Source organism: Capra hircus, chromosome 11 (genome assembly GCF_001704415.2).
Source record: "Capra hircus breed San Clemente chromosome 11, ASM170441v1, whole genome shotgun sequence".
Taxonomy (NCBI): Eukaryota; Metazoa; Chordata; class Mammalia; order Artiodactyla; family Bovidae; genus Capra; species Capra hircus.
In genome coordinates this window covers 61,713,127-61,730,313 of record NC_030818.1, presented here as the reverse complement: position 1 = coordinate 61,730,313, position 17,187 = coordinate 61,713,127, and the positions used below count along the sequence as shown (strand labels likewise).

At 38.8% G+C, this 17,187-nt stretch overlaps 1 protein-coding gene across 1 annotated transcript in view; it reads left to right on the top strand.

The window, feature by feature from the left end:
• Nucleotides 1–17,187, top strand: part of WDPCP (WD repeat containing planar cell polarity effector) — a 311,304-nt gene that overhangs the window by 561 nt on the left and 293,556 nt on the right. The gene's annotated exons all lie outside the window — the stretch shown is intronic.

Sequence of the window (17,187 nt, the reverse complement as noted above, 5' to 3'; positions counted from 1 at the left end):
TGCTGTAAGATACAGCTTTTTTCAAGATACGTGAAAAATATTGAGCTGCTTTGTGGGAAATAAGCCCGTCCCTTCCTGGTGTGCACAGTCTTAACTTTTTCTCTTAAGTCCTCCGGGAATGTTGTTACTTTTGTCCGTTCTATTTTGGAAACTCGATGCTCTTTAAACCATCTTGAGCTTTAAATTATGCAAAACCTGCATTTCTAAGGAAAGCGTGGCAGCTGAATGGGAGACTGTGATTGTTAATTGGGGGTCTCAGCTGGTAAAACAACTTAAAGAGGTTTTCGTTTGAAATTAATGCTGCCCAAGAAAATTGTGCTCTCTGAAAGCTTGTTGCATGTGGTATTAAGATGTAATGCTCTAGAATAGCATGTGTGTGAAATAAATATCAATATTAGATAACATTGGTGTAACTTCTGGTTGCATTGCTAATTAAATGCCAATTTTACTCTGTTCAGTGGTAATTGAATGCAAGTGTTATGTTTCAGTTTTTCTTTCCTCAGTTTTGGAGGGTTTGCTATTATGGAAAAGAAATAGAATCTTACTTTCTAATTTGAGCTATCAGTAGTGTTTATCATAGCTTAATGACTCTCTTTCTTAAGTAACTATTCACCTGGTTTTCAGACTGTTTCCTGGTTTTCTCTGTCATTGGTTACTCCTTCTCAGTGTTCTTTGCGAGTTCTTTTTCCACCTCTGATGTCTTAACCTTGGAGTACCTGTATTCTGTCTGCACTTAATTCCTTAGTGATCTAATTCATGAATTGCTAGTTTGAAAATGCCACCTCTGTGTCAGACGTTCTCAAGTCTGTGTCTAGTCCTGAATTCCAGACCCCAGTGTCTGCTGTCTTGTTATTTGTTTCTAGAGAACTTGAGTTTCTAATATGCATCATTTTCACTATTCTACAGTGTTTTCTACTGAGCAATTGTATGTAGAAGTAAAACATGACATCCTTTGGTACTGATGATAATAATATGACCTATAATATCTCCAGTTCTAAGATGTTGGTTATGGATGGGATTATGAGGTTTCAAACAGTAGAGTAGTGGAGAGTATGGATTGGTTAAATGAAGACTGTTGTAATAAACTGGCCAGGAGAGCATAGAGCAAGAATTTTATGGTGTGTCATTCTGTTAGGCACTAGGGATCCAGATATTAGTAATACACAGTTGCTGCCTTTTTAGAGCTCCCAGTTTAGCAGGGAACACAGATGTGTAAACCAATAATGATACCATGGTGTGACCTGGTCAGTAGTAGTTAGGTAGCAAGTTAGTAACTCTGGGTTGCCACAGTTTCACAAAAAAGAGGTGCTGTCTGAATGAGAACAAACAGATGTTTCTTTCAGGCAGCCAGGGTTGAGGAGGTAGAACCACATTTGCAGTGTTGCAGGTAGTGTTTTGGCATTTAACATCTTGCAAACATGAAGACCTACAAGACCTTCTAGAACTAATACCCAAAAAAGATGTCCTGTTCATTATAGGGGACTGGAATGCAAAAGTAGGAAGTCAAGGAACACCTGGAGTAACAGGCAAATTTGACCTTGGAGTGCAAAATGTGAAGCAGGGCAAAGGCTAACAGAGTTTGCCAAGAAAACATACTGGTCATAACAAACACCCTCTTCCAACAACTGAAGAGAAGACTCTACACATGGATATCACCAGATGGTATATACTGAAGTCAGATTGATTATATTCTTTGCAGCCAAAGATGGAGAAGCTCTATACAGTCAGCAAAAATAAGACCAGGAGCTGACTGTGGCTCAGATCATGACCTTACTTTATTGCCAAATTCAGACTTAAATTGAAGAACATGGGGAAAACCACTAGACCATTCAGGTATGACCTAAATCTAATCCCTTATGATTATACAGTGGAAGTGAGAAATGGATTTAAGGGACTAGATCTGATAGAGTGCCTGAAGAACTGCGAATGAAGGTTCGTGACATTGTACAGGAGGCAGTGATCAAGACCATCCCCAAGAAAAAGAAATGCAAAAAAGGGAAAATGGTTGTCTGAGGAGGCCTTACAAATAGCTGAGAAAAGAAGAGAAGCTAAAGGCAAAGAAGAAAAGGAAAGATATACCCATTTGAATGCAGAGTTCCAAAGTGTAGCAAGGAGAGATAAGAAAGCCTCCCTCAGTGATCAATGCAAAAAAACAGAGGAAAACAATAGAGTGGGAAAGACTAGAGATCTCTTCAGAAGATTAGAGATACCAAAGGAACAATTCATGCAAAGATGAGCATAATAAAGGACAGAAATGGTATGGACCTGACAGAAGCAGAAGATATTAAGAAGAGGTGTCAAGAATACACAAAAGAACTATATAAAAAGACCTTTATGACCCAGATAACCATGATGGTATGATCACTCAACTAGAGCCAGACATCCTGGAATACAAAGTCAAGTGGGCCTTAGGAAGCATCACTATGAACAAAGCTAGTGGAGGTGATGGAATTCCCTTTGAGCTATTTCAAATCCTAAAAGATGATGCTGTGAAAGTGCTGCAGTCAATATGCCAGCACATTTGGAAAATTCAGCAGAGACCGCAGGACTGGAAAAGGTCAGCCTTCATTCCAATTCCAAAGAAAGGCAATGTTAAGGAATGTTCAAACTACTGCACAATTACACTCATTTCACATGCTAGCAAAGTGATGCTCAAAATTCTCCAAGCCAGGCTTCATCAATACTCGAACCATGAACCTCCAGTTGTTCAAGCTGTATTTAGAAAGGGCAGAGGAACCAGAGGTCAAATAGCAAAAATCTGTTGGATCATCGAAAAAGCAAGAAAGTTCCAGAACAAAATCTATTTCTGCTTTATTGACTATGCCAAAGCCTTTGACTGTGTGGATCACAACAAACTGGAAAATTCTGAAAGAGATGGGAATACCAGACCACCTGGCCTGCCTCTTGAGAAACCTGTATGCAGGTCAGGAAGCAACAGTTAGAACTGAACATGGAACAACAGACTGGTTCCAAATAGGAAAAGGAGTCCGTCAAGGCTGTATATTGTCACCCTGCTTATTTAACTACTATGCAGAGTACATCATGTGAAACGCCAGGCTGGATGAAGCACAAGCCAGAATCAAGATTGCCAGGAGAAATATCAATAACCTCACGTACTCAGATGACACCACCCTTATGGCAGAAAGCAAAGAAGAACTAAAGAGCCTCTTGATGAAAGTAAAAGAGGAGAGTGAAACAGTTGGCTTAAACCTCAACATTCAGAAAGTTAAGATCATGGCATCTGGTCCCATCACGTGATGACAAATAGATGGGGAAACAATGGAAACAGTGCGAGACTTTATTTTTTTGGGCTCCAACATCACTGCAGAAGGTGACTGTAGTCATGAAATTAAAAGATGCTTGCTCCTTTGAAGAAAAGCTATGACCAACCTAGACATTATATTGAAAAACAGAGACATTACTTGGCCATCAAAGGTACATCTAGTGAAAGCTACTGTTTTTCCAGTAGTCATGTATGGATGTGAGAATTGAACTATAAAGAAAGCTGAGCGCCAAAGAATTGATGCTTTTGAACTGTGATGTTGGAGAAGACTCTTGAGAGTCCCTTGAACTGCAAGGAGATCTAATCAGTCAATCCTAAAGGAAATCAGTCCTGAATATTCATTGGAAGGACTGATGTTGAAGCTGAAACTCCAATACTTTGGCCACCTGATGCTAAGTGCTGACTCATTGGAAAAGACCCGGATGCTGGACAAGATTGAAGGTAGGAGGAGAAGGGGATGACAGAGGATGAGGTGGTGGGATGGCATCACTGACTCGATGGACATGAATTTGAGCAAGCTCCAGGAGTTGATGACGGACAGGGAGGCCTGGCGTCCTGCAGTCCATGGTGTCGCAAAGAGTCAGACATGACTGAGTGACTGAGCTGATTGAAACATACGTGTGTGATTTTTAACAAACTAAGCCTGGAATTGTGTTGTTATTTGGCTATTACATTCAAATTAATTAAAAATTAAATAAAATTAGTGCCCAAGCATTCCCTTTTCTCTGTATCCTCACCAACATGTGTTATTTGTTGTTTTCTTGATAATAACCATTTGGACAGGTGTGAATTTGTATTCCATTGTGGTTTCAATTTGTGTTTCCTTGATAATTAAGCATCTTTTCACATGTCTTTTGGCCATCTGTAGATCTTCTTTGGAAAAATTTCAATTCAAGTCCTCTGTCCATTTTTTAATTGAGTTGTTTCCATTTTTTAAGTTGAGTTATATGAGTTTTTATATATTTTTGATATTAACTCCTTATTGGACATATATTTGCAAATATCTTCTCATTTTTGGTAGGCTGCCTTTTTGTATTTTTGATGGTTTCCTTTGCTGTGCAAAAGCTTTTCAGTTGATGTAGTTTCATTTGTTTATTTTTCTTTTGTTTCCCTTGCATGAGGGGACTTAACCAAAAAATATTGCTAAGCTGTCTTGGTGGGATTGTAAATAGGTGCAGGCCCTATGGAAAACAGCGTTGAGGTACTTTAAAAAAAAAAAATAGAGCTGCCATATGATCCAGCAGTTTCACTTCTGGGCATTTACCTAAAGAAAACAGAAAAACCAATTCAAAAAGGTATATGCCTTCCAATGTTCATTGCAGCATTATTTACAGTAGCCAAGGTATGAAAGCAACCTAAGGATCCAGTGGCAGACTAATGGGAAAAGAAAATGTGATATATGAATAATACTTAGCCATAAAAAAGATGAATCTTGATAATTCTGTCAATATGGATTGATCTAGAGAGTATTATACTCAGTCCATAAGTCAGAGAAGGACAAATACCCCATGCTTTCACTTATACATGGAATCTAAACAGCAAAACAGATGAAACAGAGAGAGAACAAACAGGTAGTTTCCAAAAGGGAGGGGATAGACAGGTGGATAAAATAGGTGTAGGGGATTAAAATGTGCAGATCTCCAGTTATATAATAGGTAAACCATGGGATGTAATACACAACATAAAGAACATTGTCAGTAATATTGTAATACCTTTGTATGGAGACAGATGTTTACTAGGCTCATCATGATCATTTCACAAGGTATGCAAATATCAAGTCACTACACAGTACAGCTGAAACTAACATAATATCATTTGTCAACTATATGTGAATGTAAAATTAATTTAAAAACTATTTCTTAGTCACACCTGGTACATTTCAAGTGCTCAGTAGCCATAGGTGACAGAATAGTAAACATTTTTGTTATCACCCAAGGTTCTATTGCATGGCTTCCAAAACTTAGTGGATTAGCAAGGCATCTTCTAGAGCAGGAGCAGCTGTAGCATATCTTTATGGAGGCATTTCTTCTGCCCATGTGTATACCCTATAGAGGACATCACTGTTAGTCATTCTGACTACACAGGAGGAGTCCTGTGCGAGGCAAGAGGTAAACCTAGTTCTTGTCTTAATCATTGCTGATTTTTTTCTGGAAGAATTCACAATTAACAGTTGTGGTGTGCAAAGTTTACAAACAATGCATTGTCCTAGGTCATGAGTGAAACCTAGCACCTGCAAGGTGGCATCATCAGGAGGGGATAGGAAAACATAGTCATTGCCTGAGTGACACAGACAACATCTGTCTTCTGCTTTCTACTGTTCTGGAACACCTATTATAGGGAAAGAGCAAATTAGCCAAGATGGTGGTGTTCAGGCTGTCTCTCCACATTTTGTAAATAATGATTATGTAACAGCTGAGATCGCTTATAGCACTGTGCATGCGTCTTACAAGGGCTTGGCCATGGGCTTCTTTTGTGTAAGCATGCATAAGCTCCATCGGGAAAGCTCTTGTGGGCTCCATTATGGTTATGTTAAGTCTGCTTCTGTGTCAGCCAGGAGAGAAGTTTAGGTTATGACTGCTGCTGCAACTGCTGTGTCAGCCAGGAGAGAATAAGCATGTCTGCAGAACTACAGCTCCTTGCTTCTTCCAGCCTCTTAGCTCATGCCTTGCCTACTGTGGATTCAGCAAACAGTCTGCACAGTGAGGTACAGCAAAACACCTGTGTCCCGTCGCATTCTAAGTAGATAGAAGAGCACGTGCCACTCAGTTCAGGCACTGCCGATAATGAAAGTTAAGGGAGAAAGGAGCTCAGGTTGGGGTGTTTGTACATTTTAATGTGTGCAACAGGTACATATTCATATGTGCTTTTTATGAATCATGACATATGTTTTATTTACATAGTATATGTGCTCTATTATGTTATCTCTATTATGAGTTCTTTTTACATATATAGCTGGTTTTATACTTTATAATATTTTCAGTTTGGATTAAACAGAAATGCTTTTTGAAGTCAAATTTTGTGATTTTTGTCATTCCTCAGGAAGGAGAGAGAGAGATATCACTGGGGAATAGCATAAGGGTGCTTTAAGTGTATTGGTGGGTGGAGAGTATTAATTTTACTGTTTGTCCAATTCAGTACTCAGCTTTAGTCAGCTACTCAGCTTAACAAAGAATATTGCCACCTCCTTCCTGGAGATAATGTGTTGACACACATATACTCACTCTTGTGTTACAGATGTATTTTACAATCATAGAAAGTCATAAGTTATTCAATAATAATAAAAATAATGAATCAATTAATATTTTCTCTTATCCCCTACTAACTAGAGATTATGAAAACATGTCTTATGTCACTGCTAATGACTTTACATGTAAAAAATCCTGCTACATAAGCACAAGCATAATTATATTTTCTCATAAATATGTCCCAAATAGATATTTAATAATTATGCTCATTGTTTAAAAAAATTAAGACATTTGAAAAGACTCTAAATGGGTCAATTTATGATTAATAGAGGGGGTGGAAGAGTGGATGAGAGCTAGATTTTGGAGAGTAAGTAGAAGTATGGGGAGGGACAGGAGAGTGTGAGGGGGAAGCAATTGAATTTGAAGAACTAACATTGAAGTGAAGGTTAAAGAGGAGGAGAAAAGATCTCAGCAAAGATATTCATTTGCATTATACACCTTTATTTTATTTTACTTTACAATACTGTATTGGTTTTGCAATACATCAACATGAATCCTCCACAGGTGTACATGAGTTCCCAATCCTGAACCCCTCTCCCACCTCCCACCCCGTATCATCTCTCTGGGTCATCCCAGTGCACCAGTCCCAAGCATCCTGTATCCTGCATCGAACCTAGACAGGCGATTCATTTCTTACATGCTATTATACATGTTTCAATGCCATTCTCCCAAATCATCCCACTCTCTCCCTCTCCCACAGAGTCCAAAAGTCTGTTCTATACATCTGTGTCTCTTTTGCTGTCTCGCATACAGGGTTATTGTTACCATCTTTCTAAATTCCATATATATGTGTTAGTATACTGTATTGGTGTTTTTCTTTCTGGCTTACTTCACTCTATAATCGGCTCCAGTTTCATCTACCTCAATAGAACTGATTCAAATGTATTCTTTTTAATGGCTGAGTAATATTCCATTGTGTATATGTACCACAGCTTTCTTATTCATTTGTCTGCTGATGGACATCTAGGTTGCTTCCATGTCCTGGCTATTATAAACAGTGCTGCGATGAACAGTGGGGTACACGTGTCTTTCAATTCTGGTTTCCTTGGTGTGTATGCCCAGCAGTGGGATTGCTGGGGCATAAGGCAGTTCTGTTCCCAGTTTTTTAAGGAATCTCCACCAACAGTGTAAGAGGGTTCCCTTTTCTCCACACCCTCTCCAGCATTTGTTGCTTGTAGACTTTTGGATCGCAGCCATTCTGACTGGTGTGAAATGGTACCTCATTGTGGTCTTGATTTGCATTTCTCTGATAATGAGTGATGTTGGGCATCTTTTCATGTGTTTGTTAGCCATCTGTATGTCTTCTTTGGAGAAATGTCTATTTAGTTCTTTGGCCCATTTTTTGATTGGGTCATTTATTTTTCTGGAATTGAGCGGTATGAGTTGCTTGTATATTTTTGAGATTAGTTGTTTGTCAGTTGCTTCATTTGCTATTATTTTCTCCCATTCTGAAGGCTGTCTTTTCACCTTGCTTATAGTTTCCTTTGTTGTGCAGAAGCTTTTAATTTTAATTAGATTCCATTTGTTTATTTTGCTTTTATTTCCAATATTCTGGGAGTTGGGTCATAGAGGATCCTGCTGTGATTGATGTCAGAGAGTATACACCTTTACTTTAGCCAGCTTACTTGCTGTTGCTCAAACAAGCAACGAACAAGTCCTACAGTATTCTGCCTCCACCTTTACTGTGCTTTTTCTCACCTGGACTCTCAGACTCTATTTCTGCCTGTTAAAATCCATTCTTTCAGGCTCTCTCCAAATGCCTGGAGAATCCCAGGGATGGGGGAGCCTGGTGGGCTGCCGTCTATGGGGTCGCACAGAGTCGGACACGACTGAAGCGACTTAGCAGCAGCTGCAGCAGCATATGAAGCTTTCCCATCCCCCCCCCCCCCACTGAAGAACCATTACAAAAAATTACAAACATAAGCAAAATTAAGAGACTTTAATTTTTCAGTCCATCATGCAGCTTCAATAATTATTAACATTTTGCCCATCTTTGAAAATATATCTCCCTGCTTCCTCCCTCTCCCAACATTTTCAAACATGCAGAAAAGCTGTGCAGTGAATATCCTTGACAGTATTCTGAGTTCAGTCAGGAGAAAGAACTATACTGGTTATTTGAAAATTTAATATGATGAATTGTTAACCAGTACAAGGAGTGCTGGTTAACTATTAAAAGAGGTAGAAGAGCTCAGAGTTTAAAGGTCCCAGAAGTAGCAGATGCAAAAGAGCAGCTCTTACTACTTGGACAAGGAAGAAAGATTGGGAGAGAGTCCTTCTTCCCAGAGCTTGGATGGAAGCCTCTTCAAAAAGGGTGTACCTACCATGGCAAGAATACACAGAAGAACTGTACAAAAAAGATCTTCACGACCCAGATAATCACGATGGTGTGATCACTCACCTAGAGCCAGACATCCTGGAATGTGAAGTCAAGTGGGCCTTAGAAAGCATCACTACGAACAAAGCTAGTAGAGGTGATGGAATTCTAGTTGAGCTGTTTCAAATCCTGAAAGGTGATGCCGTGAAAGTGCTGCACTCAATATACCAGCACATTTGGAACTCAGCAGTGGCCACAGGACTGGAAAAGGTCAGTTTTCATTCCAATCCCAAAGAAAGGCAATGCCAAAGAATGCTCAAACTACCACACAATTGCACTCATCTCACATGCTAGTAAAGTAATGCTCAAAATTCTCCAAGCCAGGCTTCAGCACTACGTGAACCATGAACTTCCAGATGTTCAAGATGGTTTTAGAAAAGGCAGAGGAACCAGAGATCAAATTGCCAACATCCACTGGATCATGGAAAAAGCAAGAGAGTTCCCGAAAAACATCTATTTCTGCTTTATTGACTATGCCAAAGCCTTTGACTGTGTGGATCACAAGAAACTGTGGAAAATTCTGAAAGAGATGGGAATACCAGACCACCTGACCTGCCTCTTGAGAAACCTGTATGGAGGTCAGGAAGCAAGTTAGAACCGGACATGGAACAACAGACTGGTTCCAAATAGGAAAAGGAGTCCTTCAAGGCTGTATATTGTCACCCTGCTTATTTAACTTCTATGCAGAGTACATCATGAGAAATGCTGGACTGGAAGAAGCACAAGCTAGAATCAAGGTTGCTGGGAGAAATATCAATAACCTCAGATATGCAGATGACACCACCCTTATGGCAGAAAGTGAAGAGGAGCTAAAAAGCCTCTTGAGGAAAGTGAAAGAGGAGAGTGAAAAAGTTGGCTTAAAGCTCAACATTCAGAAACTAAGATCATGGCGTCTGGTCCCATCACTTCATGGCAAATAGATGGGGAAACAGTGGAAACAGTGTCAGACTTTTCTTTGGGGGGGCTCCAAAACCACGGCAGATGGTGATTGCAGCCATGAAATTAAAAGACACTTACTCCTTGGAAGGAAAGTTATGACCAACCTAGGTAGCATATTGAAAAGCAGAGACATTACTTTGCCGACTAAGGTCTGTCTGGTTAAGGCTATGGTTTTTCCAGTGGTCATGTATGGATGTGAGAGTTGGACTGTGAAGAAAGTTGAGTGCTGAAGAATCGATGCTTTTGAACTGTGGTGTTGGAGAAGACTCTTGAGAGTCCCTTGGACTGCAAGGAGATCCAACCAGTCCATTTTGAAGGAGATCAACCCTGGGTGTTCTTTGGAAGAAATGATGCTAAAGCTAAAACTCCAGTACTTTGGCCACCTCATGCAAAGAGTTGACTCATTGGAAAAGACTCTGATGCTGGGAGGGATTGGGGACAAGAGGAGAAGGGGACGACCGAGGATGAGATGGCTGGATGACATCAGGGACTTGATGGACGTGAGTCTGAGTGAACTCCGGGAGATGGTGATGGACAGGGAGGCCTGGCGTGCTGCGATTCATGGGGTCGCAAAGAGTCGGACATGACTGAGCGACTGAACCGAACTGCACCATGGCTACAGAGCCTGAGGCCACAGCTGGGACCTGTCTCCTCATCAGTGCTTTTGGGGCTTCACTCTAAGTAATAATAATAATAGAGAACCAGAATCCAGAAGGGAAGTATTTCTCTGCTGCTAGGTGGCATAGTGGCAAAGAATCCACCTGCCAGTACAGGAGACTCAAGAAACACAGGTTCGATCCCTAGGTTGGGAAGATCCCTGAAGTAGGAAAATGACAACTTACGCCAGTATTCCTGTCTGGGAAATTACTTGGACAGAACTGCCTCGTGGGCTATAGCCCTTGGGGTTGCAAAGAGTCAGTTACAACTGAGTTACTTAGCACAGCAGCACACATGGTGACCTGATAGGGTCACTCCATTGCTCTCTGTAAAGCTGGTGAAGGAGAAGTGTTTAGAACTCTGGTTCCTTTGTCATCAAGTGGGGCCAAGAAAGGTAGATTGGATGCTGAGATGTAGTAAATTGATAACTGGCACATACATATACCTGGGGCTTCCCTGGTGGCTCAAGAATCTGCTTGCAATGCAGGAGACTTGAGTTTGATCCCTGGGTTGGGAAGATCCCCTGGAAAGGGAATGGCTGCCTTCTCCAGTATTCTTGCTTGGAGAATTCCATAGACAGAGGAGCCTGGTGGGCTACAGTCCACAGGGTCACAAAGAATCAGGCATGACTGAATGACTTTCATCTTTTCACACCTATAATAGTACCTATCTAAGTTTTACACTTGTTAAACATTTTGCTTTATTTACTTTATTGTGTATCTGCACACCTCTTCATCCACATGAAGTCTTTTTTTGATTCTTCAGCCTGATGGCTCTTTGTTTTGAATTTAAAAAATTACCTGTAGAATTAATCTCTGGTGAGGGGGCGGGGGATGGTGTGTGTGTGTGTGTGTGTGTGTGTGTGTGTGTGTGTGTGTGTGTGAAATGACTAAAAGTGGCTCCCTCTAGAGGTGGGAGTTGAGGTGGGGATTAACTGGAAATGAGCATGAAGGAACTTTTTGGGTGACAGTATGGTCTATATCTTGACAGGAGTTTGCATTATAGAGGTATAAGAATTTGTAAAAATCTGCAAATGATATGAGATTTGTGCATTTCATATTTGTAAATTTTTTTTCTAAAAACATCTGTAAAAATTACTAAACTCTAGTTAGTGATAGGTATGCTAAAGTATTTAGGGATGAAACATACTTATGCCAGAAACTTTGAAATGCATTAAAAATATAAGGTGGATTGATGAAAGTATAGAAAGATGAATAGTTAGTCCATAAAAATCTGAATAAGGCAAATACGGGGCTTTGCTGGTGGCTCAGGTGATAAAGAACCTGCTTGTAGTGTGGAAGACTGGATGGAGTTCGATCCCTGGGTTGGGAAGATCCCCTGGTGAAGGGCATGACTATCCACTCCAGTATTCTTGCCTGGAGAATTCCATGGACAGAGGAGCCTGACAGGCTGTAGTCCATGGGACTGCAGAGTCAGGCATGACTGAGCGACTTTCACTTTCAAAGCAAATACAGTAATGTGAGAAAATACCATATAATAAAATGTTAATTGTACAATTTTAGTGGTGTTTACTGTATATTAGTTAAAAAAAAATTGGCTGCATCTCATCTTAGTGGCAACACATGGAATCCTCGTTGCATCATACGGGATCTTTTGTTGTGACGCAGAGACTCTAGTTCTAGCATGTAGGCTTAGTTACTCTGAGGCATGTGAGACCTTAGTTCCCATCCAAGGATTGAACTCGTGTACCCTGCATTGTGAGGTGAATTCTTAACCATTGAACCACCAGGGAAGTCCCTGTAGGTTACTTTCAGCTTTTCTGTATCAGTTATTAGCCTGAAATTTCCTCGAGTTTAGAGACTGTGTCATACATCTGTAAATGCCTCATGGAACACAACATGATACCTTTCTCACAATAGGAACAAACAAAATGCCTTTAAAACTGCCATTGTGGAGTTGGAAGACTAATCTTAGGCTTAAAGAACCTAAACCCTCCAAACTTTTCTTGCTAAACAGAAATTTTGTGAACACAAATAATATTGGAAAATCATTGGAAAAAGTTGTGAAATACTGAGAATATCAGAAATTTCCCAGATGTATTTTGATAATTTAGTAAAAATTTATTATCATGTTTTGATAAATAGCTTATTGTTAATTTGTCTAGCAAATCATTCAGCAAAATTAAGGCTAGTTTAGATTATAAAATGTGTACTTAAAATGATCTTTTGTTCCAGTACAATGTATTTATTATCCAGTGTGCTTGGTTTGCCTGGAGACTATGGTTGGCTCAATACTCCATACAACAAATGAGAAATAAATGGAATCCCACAGAAAGGGCATATATTATGCTTACTTGTTTAATAACCTTTCTGCAGACCTTAGAATTTTTAATAATGATAATGTTTAATCTTTATATTTTTGATAATTCAGTACAGTGTCTCAGATCATGATTATGGGCATTTACTAGCATTATGATTACATAATTTTTCCCAGTGAAAGGAATAATACAGACTTTATCACATCTGGTTTTCATTTGGATCCTACAGTTTAAGGCTGCCATTTTTTGTTTATTTCTAATAATATAACAAATGATACAATAGGCTACAAAGATATAGCTTAAATAGTTGGTTCAAGTTTTCTGACAATTATCTCAATATTCTAGTCACTGTGCAATTTTTAGGTCTGTTATGACTTATTTCCCAACAGTGACCAGGCTAGTACAACATAATTTGCAAATATATATTTATATTTTAGTTAAAATGATAATTTCTAATATTCTGGGTATAATTTCTTTTGCATTTTATTTGACATTGCTTCATTTAGTTTTTCCCCCCTTTTTAAAAAAAGTATCAAAGATTATAATTGTGCAATATTGAGAAGAATAGAACAAAATACAATTATTGGAGGATAATATTGTGTTGGGCTCAACACAGATCAGCTGCAGGTATACATACGTCCCCTCCCTCCTGAACCCCGTCTCTTCTCCCTCCCCATTCCGCCTCTCTAGGTTGTCGGAGAACACTGGGTTGAGCTCCCTGTTTCACACAGCAAATCCTCATTTGCTATCTGTTTTACATGTGGTAATGTATATGTTTCCATGCTGTTCTCTCCATTTGTCCCACTCTCTCCTTCCCGCATTGTGTCCACAAGCCTTTCTGTATGTCTGTCTCCATTGCTGCCCTGCAGATAGGTTCATCAGTACCGTCTTTCTAGATTCCATATGCGTTATACACAATATTTGTGTTTCCCTTTCTGATTTACTTTACTTTGGATAATAGGCTCCAGGTTCCTTCACCTCATTAGGACTGACTCAAATGTGTGCCTTTTTATGCCTGAGTAATATTCCATTGCATATATGTACCACAGTTTCTGTATCTATTCATCTGTTCATGGACATCTAGGTTGCTTCCATGTTCTAGATATTGTAAAAAGTGCTGCAACAAACATTAGGGTACATGTGTCTCTTTCAGTTTTCTCGGGGTATGTGCCTAGTGGTGGGATTGTTGGGTCATATGGTAGTTGTATGGCTAGTTTTTTAAACAATCACCATACTACTCTCCATAGTGGCTGTATCAATTTACATTCCCACCAACAGGGCAAGAGGGTTTCTTTTTCTCTGCTTTCTCTTCAGAATTTATTTGTTTGTAGATTTTTTAATGATGACAGTTCTGGCTGGTGATACTTCATTGTAATTTTGATTTGCATTTCTCTGATAATGAGCAGTGTTGAGCATCTTTTTATTTGTTGGCCATCTGTACGTCTTCTTTGGAGAAATGTCTGTTTAGGTCTTCTGCCTGTTTTTTAATTGTGTTGTTTGTTTTTCTGGTATTGAGTTGCATGGGCTGCTTGTATATTTTGTAAATTAATCCTTTGTCAGTTGTTTTGTTTGCAATTATTTTCTCCCATTCCGAGGGTTGTTCTTTAGTCTTATTTTTTTCCTTTGCTGTGCAAAAGGAAAGTTTAATTAAATTTTAAGTTTAATTAAGTCCCATTTGTTTACTTTTGTTTTTATTTCCATTATTCGAAGAGGTGGGTCAAAGAGGATCTTGCTGTGATGTATGTCAAAGAGTGTACTGCCCTATGTAGTTTCTGGCCTTACACTTAAATCTTTAATCCATTTTGAATTTATTTTTGTCTATGGTGTTAGAAAGTGTTCTAGTTTCATTCTTTTACATTTAGCAGTCCAGTTTTCCCAGTACCACTTATTGAAGAGGCTGTCTTTTCTGTATTGTATATCCTTGGCTCCTTTGTCAAAGAGAAGGTGCCCATACATGCATGGGTTTATCTCTGGGTTTTCTGTCCTGTTCCATTGGTCTATATTTCTGTTTTTGTTCTAATATGACAGAGTCTTAATGACTGTAGCTTTGTAGTATAGTCTGAAGTTAGGAAGGTTGACTCCTCCAGCTTATTTCTTCTTGAGGGATCTTTTGTGTTTTCATACAAATTGTGAAATTTTTTGTTCTAGTTCTGTAAAAAATACCAGTGGTAGTTTGACAGGGATTGCGTTGACTGTCTAGGTTAGTTTAGGTAGTATAGTCATCTTTATGGTATTGATTCTTCCAGTCCAAGAACATAGTGTATCTCTCCATCTGTTTGTGTCATCCTTGATTTCTGTCATCAGTTTCTTACAGTTTTCTGTATCAGCTCTTTTGTCTTTTTAGGTAGGTTTATCCCTAGGTATTTTATTATTTTTGTTGCAGTGGTGAATGCGATTGCTTCCTTGACTTCTCTTTCTGATTTTTCATTGTTAGCGTATAGGAATACAAGGGATATCCTGTGTTACTTTATATCTTGCAACTTTGCTGTATTCATTGATTGTAGTAAAATTAGCTCTAGTAATTTTCTGGTGGAATCTTTAGGGTTTTCTGTGTATAGTATCATGTCATCTGCAGATAGTGAGAGTTTTGCTTCTTCTTTTCTGATCTGAATTCCTTGTATTTTTTTTTTTTTCCCTCTGGTTGCTGTGGCTAGGACCTCCAAAACTATGTTGAATAACAGTGGCAAGAGTGAACGCGCTTGTCTTGTTCCTGTTCTTAGAGGAAATGCTTTCAGTTTTTCACCATTGAGAATAAGGTTTCTGTGGGTTTGTTGTATGTGACCTTCCTTCTATGCCTATTTTCTAGAGAGTTTTCATCATAAATGGGTGTTGAATTTTGTCAAAACCTTTTTCTGCATCTGTTGAGATGATCATGTGGTTTTTAATCTTTGAGTTAGTTGATATATGGTGTATCACATTGATTTGCATATATTGAAGAATCTTTGCATCCCTGGGACAAAACCATTTGATCGTGGTATATGATCCTTTTATTGTGCTGTTGGCTTCTGTTTGCTAGAATTTTGTTGAAGATTTTTGCATCTGTGTTCATCAGTGATATTGGCTTGTAATTTTCTCTTTTTGTGGTATCTTTGTCTGGTTTTGGTATCAGGGTGATGGTGGCTTCGCAGAGTGAGTTTGGGAGTTTTCCTTCCTCTGCAATTTCTGGAAGAATTTGAGCAGTATAGGTGTTAGCTCTTGTTTAAACTTTTGGTGGAATTCGCCTGTGAGGCCATCTGGCTGTGGGCTTTTGTTTGTTGGAAGATTTTTTATTACAGTTTCAATTTCGGTGCTTGTGATTGGTCTGTTCATGCTTTCTATTTCTTCTTGGTTCATTTTTGGAAGGTTGTACTTTTCTAAGACAGACCTTAGAATTTATGTTGCAAAGTGCTCATTGTAAAGATAGGAAGTTGCAAACTGTCCCCAAAAGATGGGATTCACTGAGTAAGGATGGCTCTCTACAACACCGTTTCTACATCTAAGGCCTTTGTTCCTTTTTAGTTGACATTGCACTGCCTTAGTTCCCAAGTCTGGTTTTGTAATATTTTGCCAAGTTTAAAGAATTGTGACGCATAAGGAATTTACTTACTTGTATGTTCGATTTAATATATAGAACCTGGAAATGAATCAAGTTTTCATGACTTACAGCTGAGATTTGTCATGTGATGTCTTCCTTCAACTATTTCCTTTAAGAAGGACTAAAAATTAATGTGGGTGTTATTTTTCTAGGCTCTCATAAATTTAATCATATTGTTTTGCATTTAACAGGAAGCGCATATATATATATGTATCCATATATCCATATATATCCATATATCCATATATACATCCATATGTACATTCATATATACATATATATACTATTACATATATAAAATTTAACCCTAAGATAGAGTGAGTGATTATCACCCTCATTTTACAGGTTAAGAAACTCAGTTCAAAGGTTGTGACTTGTCTGAGGGCTTCTTGCTAAGAAAACTAAGCAAGAAAACTAAGATCTTGTATTAAAAACAGAAAATAAAAAACCTCCATATTCCCTCACACATTTAAAAATTAACATCTAAAATATGCCATGTTTTTACAGTTGTAAATGTTATAATTTCCTTTGCAATATACTATAAATGAGTTTTTAAATGAAATTGTTACATTGTTCTTCAAAAAGTATATAGTGGAATCTAAATGTTCTTCTAGAATCATCCATTTAGGGAAAGAGACACAGATGTGTATAATGGACTTTTAGACTCAGAGGGAGAGGGAGAGGGTGGGATGATTTGGGAGAATGACATTCTAACATGTATACTATCATGTAAGAATTTAATTGCCAGTCTATGTCTGATGCAGGATACAGCATGCTTGGAGCTGGTGCATGGGGATGACCCAGAGAGATGTTATGGGGAGGGAGGTGGGAGGGGGG